This window comes from Triticum aestivum, chromosome 5B, assembly GCF_018294505.1.
Source record: "Triticum aestivum cultivar Chinese Spring chromosome 5B, IWGSC CS RefSeq v2.1, whole genome shotgun sequence".
NCBI lineage: Eukaryota > Viridiplantae > Streptophyta > Magnoliopsida > Poales > Poaceae > Triticum > Triticum aestivum.
This window is the reverse complement of record NC_057807.1, coordinates 659,028,092-659,034,091: the sequence shown is the minus strand read 5'-3', so window position 1 is coordinate 659,034,091 and position 6,000 is coordinate 659,028,092. Positions and strand designations below refer to the sequence as shown.

General features: G+C 50.5%; 1 non-coding gene across 1 annotated transcript; it reads left to right on the top strand.

Moving 5' to 3' along the window:
- The first annotated feature begins 3,589 nt into the window (after positions 1–3,589).
- Positions 3,590–3,662, top strand: TRNAE-CUC (transfer RNA glutamic acid (anticodon CUC)). Its single transcript has one exon. It is a non-coding gene; the product is annotated as a tRNA-Glu (tRNA).
- Positions 3,663–6,000: the final 2,338 nt, after the last annotated feature.

The following is a 6,000-nucleotide window of genomic DNA, read 5'->3' as shown; positions in this document are numbered from 1 at the left end:
TCGGAAGAATCGAGGAGCATCCCTAACTTGAAGACCGGTTCAAGGGGCTACTGACGGTGTCCTGGACTAGGGGGTACTCAACGCGTCGTCTCCCGATCAGTTGATTGGGCCGAGGACCCCCATGGTCGTATACTCATGGGCCAGTCCGGACAGCTGCCGCATACAAGGAAGAATCAACAAGACTTGGCGATCAAGACAAGGACTCCTCCCCCACCGGCGTATTCGGCTAGGACTCTTGTTATCCTAGGCCTCTGGTGCATTATATAAACCAGGGCCAGGCTAGTCGACATGGACAATATACAACAACAATCATACCATAGGCTAGCTTTTAGGGTTTAGCCTCTACGATCTCGTGGTAGATCTACTCTTGTACTACCCATATCATCAATATTAATCAAGCAGGACGTAGGGTTTTACCTCCATCAAGAGGGCCCGAAACTGGGTAAAACATCGTGTCCCTTGCCTCCTGTTACCATTGATCCTAAGACGCATAGTTCGGGACCCCCTACCCAAGATCCGCCGGTTTTGACACCGACAGGTACCTTGGATAGGTCCATGACCCTACCCTAGGTACATGGCTTCATCAGACGGCGCAGTCATCTGCAGCAGCTTGTATTCTTTCCTTTGAAGGGTTGCGGTGAGACGTGATAGGAGAGGCCAAGCCGGGCGAGAGGGCCACGTGTCCCAGGCCATCGAGTGTGTTTTGGTCAACCGACGCAGTGGAAGGGGAATCACCGCCTAGAACAGTGTGGTGTATCGCCGGGGTCAGGTGAGATAGATCTTGCATGGTTATTTTAGTGGACGGGTGCGGTCCAAGCAAGGACGTGGAGTGGATAGACAGGACGGTGGGCGACGGGTCAATGGAGTCCGGTTCGAATACGATTGGAAGGGGTACATTGCACACTATATGTGCGTGGTCAAACGAGTCAAAGAGCATAAGTTTGAAATTTAAAAACTGAAGTGGCGCGCAACGGAGAACCTCACTTGTGACCTCTGTCGAGAACACATGCACTAAGAACAGATTGCGAGCAAGCGTGACCGTGTGGAAAACACGTTGAAATGAAAATTGGTGGTCTAAGGCATTATTAATCAGTGTTTCATTAGCACATACCGAGTTTGAGCAAAAGACAACCCAAATTGGGGTGGTGGGTTTATGAGAGAGGCATGTAGTGGGTGTGGTGACTAGGCAGTGGTACTTAGAGTAAATCATCTTATTAAACGGGACCCCAGGATGGAACAGTCGTACCTTTGCATGCAGTCGCGGGTGGCTAGGCGTTGTGGAAGACACAGGAGACCCAGGTGGCAGACGACCGTTGGCATTTGCGGGCCCCGCATGCATGGGGGGCATGCAGGAAGTGGAGCGGGAGGACGAGGACGACGCGCCGGCCGGGCCTGGGGACGGCACAACAGGCAAGCGCGGTGAGGCCACTGGCCGTTGAGGCGAGGCCGGAGGCATGAGGGGCACGACAGTGATGGTGGCGAACATGCGAGGGGCCACAATCAGCGAGCAGGCGGCCATCAACGTAGCAACTGAGGCAGAGGAGACCGGTGCAGAGAACACCGCCTTTGACAGGCGGTGGATGGATATAGAGTTCGGGGCTCCACCAAACCGGAAGGAGAGAACCATGGTAACAAGCGTTTCGTCGACCGTGAAGTCGGCTTCGTGAACGAAGAAGATGATCCTGACCGGGGTGGTCGAGTCCATGGGGTGGGAGAAGACTTGAGAGGAGAACAGATCGAGGATGTTACGTGTGAAGTCGACGCCAGGCATTGGGGAGAAACCCAGCTGAGAGCTCAAGAAAGCGGCATCATGGCCAAAATGGTCACCGATGTCAATGGTTTTTTTGGGGATGATAGGGGCGTGGTGAAGTTGTTGGGGGAGAGGGAATGGAAGAAACCTGATGGGGTGAGATGTTGCAACCAGCGCGGGCTCGGCGAGAAGCACTCGAACGATGCATACGTCCGAGACAGAGATTCGAAAGATGTCGTCATTGAGACGAGTCACCTGGAAAGCCGGAGCGTTGCCGCCCAGGCAAGCCTGCATGAGGATGGCAACCAGCTCCTCGTCGAGGTCGAGCGAGGAGTGGTGGACTTGCACGGCGAGGAAACATGGAGCCTCATGGCGGCGGGGGTTGATGTGCTTGGAGAGGCAGCGCCAGACCTGCGCCTGGAAGACGTCGCCCATGGCGTCTCCAACTCCAAGCGCCACACGTAGGGCCTTGGAGGTGGGAGAGTCGTGCCATGGGATTGGGTCATGGAAGGCCGCCACGGAGGCCGGAGCGAGGGAGGGGCTGGCGGCCGCGGTGGCTGGAGTTTTGGGGTTGGTGGTGGCCGGGGCCGAGGGGCCGGGGGAGAGGAGAGGGGGAGGTGGAGGCATCTCAATCGTGGCTTGAAGGGCGTATGTAGCAACTTTCAAAGATCTGACTGTTACATGTATGTATTTCAAAGTGCCCACCAAGTCGACGTCACCCCTTTCCAGATATAATAAGTATTGCAATAACAGAAATTGCTAGGACTCCAAGCCAACCAAAAGACTCCCTAGCGACAGATCCCAAAAAGGATGAACATTGGACACCAGAAGATCAATTGATTCTATCGCAATACGTGAAGGTCACAAGCTATCTGAGGGGTCTTGGCTAATCAAATTGTATGACCCCTTAGCGATCACGCAATGCTTGCCACACAAGAACTCTTATCTTCAAAAACGATTATTATTTTCAGAGTTTAGCCAAATGAAAGGTTGAAGCACTATATATGGAACTTGTACGGTAAATCCCATTTCTTATTGCACGCCCACGATCACACCCACGATTAACATCTGGCTTATCAGAGAGATGTCATCTATAAAAAAAATTCAAATAATTTGTATCCTCACTCCCAAATAATCTCTTGCACGTACTGGACAAATCACAACACTTACGGATGGCATCAGGATTAGTACTAAGAATAAATAAAATCCTGAGATGAGTGTGACCCAAGTGTCATGAACATGTTATGATTGCCCATATCAGGAAGTCAACGTGAAAACCAAACCATCCTCACATTGCCCATATTAAACACGAGTGAGATCCGGTGCCTTGCCACACACAAGGCACGGATGAACAGTATCGTGCCTTGAGGGCATCTCCTAGCCGTTGGATCTACAAGCGACGGTCCGATGAACATCAAGAGTCAACGCTACAGTACATCGCTACAGGAAGTCTACTACAGGACAATCGCTACAGGACCAACACACTGTAGCGCGGAGTGCTGTTCACTGAAATCTGGAACCTTGATTTCCAATCTAACGGCTGAAAGCTCAAGGCATTGCACTATTCACGTGTGCCTTGTGTGTGCCAAGGCACCGGATCTCAGACACGACACCCCACCTGAACATGTTTGACTTCCTACAGAGCCTAGTGGATTTCAGTAGGACAATTGCATTTTTTTTTTCGCGTTGATCTTTCTCGTGCAAATGGAGGGGCACATTCTTGATTTTTTGAGTACACGAAAACGACCAGGATATTTCCTCAACCATGTGCGGTGAGTGATCCTTGAAACCAGGATAGATCACTATTTTTGACAGACGTTTTGCTAGAGTCATCACAGATCCGTCGTAGTCTAGGTGGTTAGGATACTCGGCTCTCACCCGAGAGACCCGGGTTCAAGTCCCGGCGACGGAAATGTTTTTTTTCGTTTTTCATTAGATTTTAGTACTCAACAGTTCATCCCAAAAAGTATGGCTTTTTTGTCTGAAGTATTCTGCCTGGTTATCTTTATAAACAGTTTCAGTTTTGTGTTAATACATTCCTGACTACTTGCAAGCATGATGAAGACTTCTATAGCTTTTTTTGAGGGAACGATGAAGACTTCTATCTAATGTCCTAAGAGATTAAATATTCTGTGTTCTTTAGGGAATCTTCGGGACAGTCCAGACACACATGGGAAAGTTCAGTCGACCTGAAACAAGCCGACCAACTGTACATGCCCTTCTTTTACTATCCCAACAGAACCCTAAACCTTTTGAAAAAGAAGACTACTACGATAGCATATGCTGTGATTTTCAATATTTTTTTGGCATTGCACCGCTAATAGATATTACAATGGACTCATGTCTTGTGCGGAAAAAAAGCTCCCCTGGTCTAGAAAAGATAAGACAACCAGCAGAAATCATGGTTGCCGAGCCATTGTTAGAGTGAGGTAACAATCTGATGGTCAACGTTAGGAGAGTGAATTGCAAAAAACATCGACATTGAAGGCTAGGGTTGCAGAAATCACAATTCTACGGATTTGTGCCAAAAACCACTAATTCTAAGCCTAATTTTTTTGCAAAAAACACTAGTCGTCCAATTGGCCCAATTTAAGCTTGTTTATGACATATGGGACCCGCTAGACAGGGTGACGTGACACGAAATAACGGTTCGTAAATAGATAAAATGGCATAGACTAAATTGTAAAAATGTAAAAGAGGGTAAGGCCATCTTATCTTTCAAAAAGAAGAGGAAGAGGATAAGGTCGCGACCATGCGCCACGAGTAGAGCTCTGTCATTGCCGTTGGACCATGCGAAGCTCCGCCGCCAGCCGGAATCGGACGTAATCCGTCGCGCCGCCGCATACCCGCTTCCTCCTGGCCTTGCAAGCCGGGCCGCCGCCAACCGTCGTCGCCATTGACTGACGTCCGAGCTGGTGGAGCTCGAGCGCGCCGGCGTGCGGGCCGAGGCCGCCGGGCCACAAGCAGTAGCTCCACCGCGCCTCCCCATGCGCCGGCAAAGCAGAGGCAACTCCCTGCGCCGGCCAAGCAGCAGCAACTCCCCGCGCCAGCCGAGCCGCAGCTCCACTGCGTCTCCCTGCGCTGGCCGGAGCAGAGCCAGCTCCCCTGCGCCGACCGAGCAGCACCCCCCCCTCCCCCATGCGCTGGCTGGCCGAGTTCAACCTCGCGAACGGCGGCGCCCCTGGCCATGGACTTCTGCAGCGGCGTGATCTGGCGTGGAGGACCCGATTGCTTTTTTCCAGGGGTCTTTTTGCAAAACAAAATTGTACCAGTATGTAATTGTTTTTTCTTTTTTGCCACATCACCCTGTCTAGCGGGACCCCCTGTCATAATCGTGCTCAAAACGGCCTAAGCCGGCGACTAGTGTTTTTTGCAAAAAAATAGGCTTAGAATTAGTGTTTTTTGGCACAAATCCGTAGAGTTGTGATTTCTGCAACCCTAGCCTTCAATGTCGATGTTTTTTGCAATTCACTCACGTTAGGATGATCATACAAAAGGAAGCATGTTCAACGCTATTAGAATTCATGGTTGCCAAGCCACTAAGAAACAAGATCGACGATGTTTGGGGCCATTAAGATGCTCCATTCGTTGAAAAATCCATTCCCATTAATCTCCTCCATCGGTCTTGAGCCTTTCTCCTTTCCGCGTCCAGAGACAGCGAGCCATCGACGACGAGGTTTGTGATTGCGAGGCAGGAAAGCCAATCTATCTCATATGGGCAGAGGAGGTACTTCTTGGTCACCACACTGTCGATCCTCCTCATCGACCTATCGCTGAGGCTGAACAGAAAGAGGCCTTGTCCAACAACCCTGAGCACCACCGCCCCACTCTTGCCTCTGAACATCTCCAACCTGACCTTTCCCCTGATCCCCAACGTGGCCACCTGCTGAGGCAAGGAACATCTCAAGTCAATCCTTTCAGAAAGCACCCAGCTGCTGCTGTCACTGCCAAGTGCGCCGGTGTGCTTCCAGAGTGACATCTCGAGGCCTTGCACGAAGAGCAATAGAATCCCCCCCATCTGCTGAATTTGCCAACATTGGTATCTTGATATGCTTTGCTTCGGGTGGCAGCTCCAGGTATGACAGCACTATATTCTCAATATGCAGTGTGGCAACGTTTTTTTTCTTTTCTTTTTTCGAAAAGGGGGGATTCCCCGGCCTCTGCATCAGAAAGATGCATACGGCCATCTTATTAACCAAATAAAGTATGCCAACATGGTTCCAAAAGTCTCATAAAGTACTAAAAAAGCA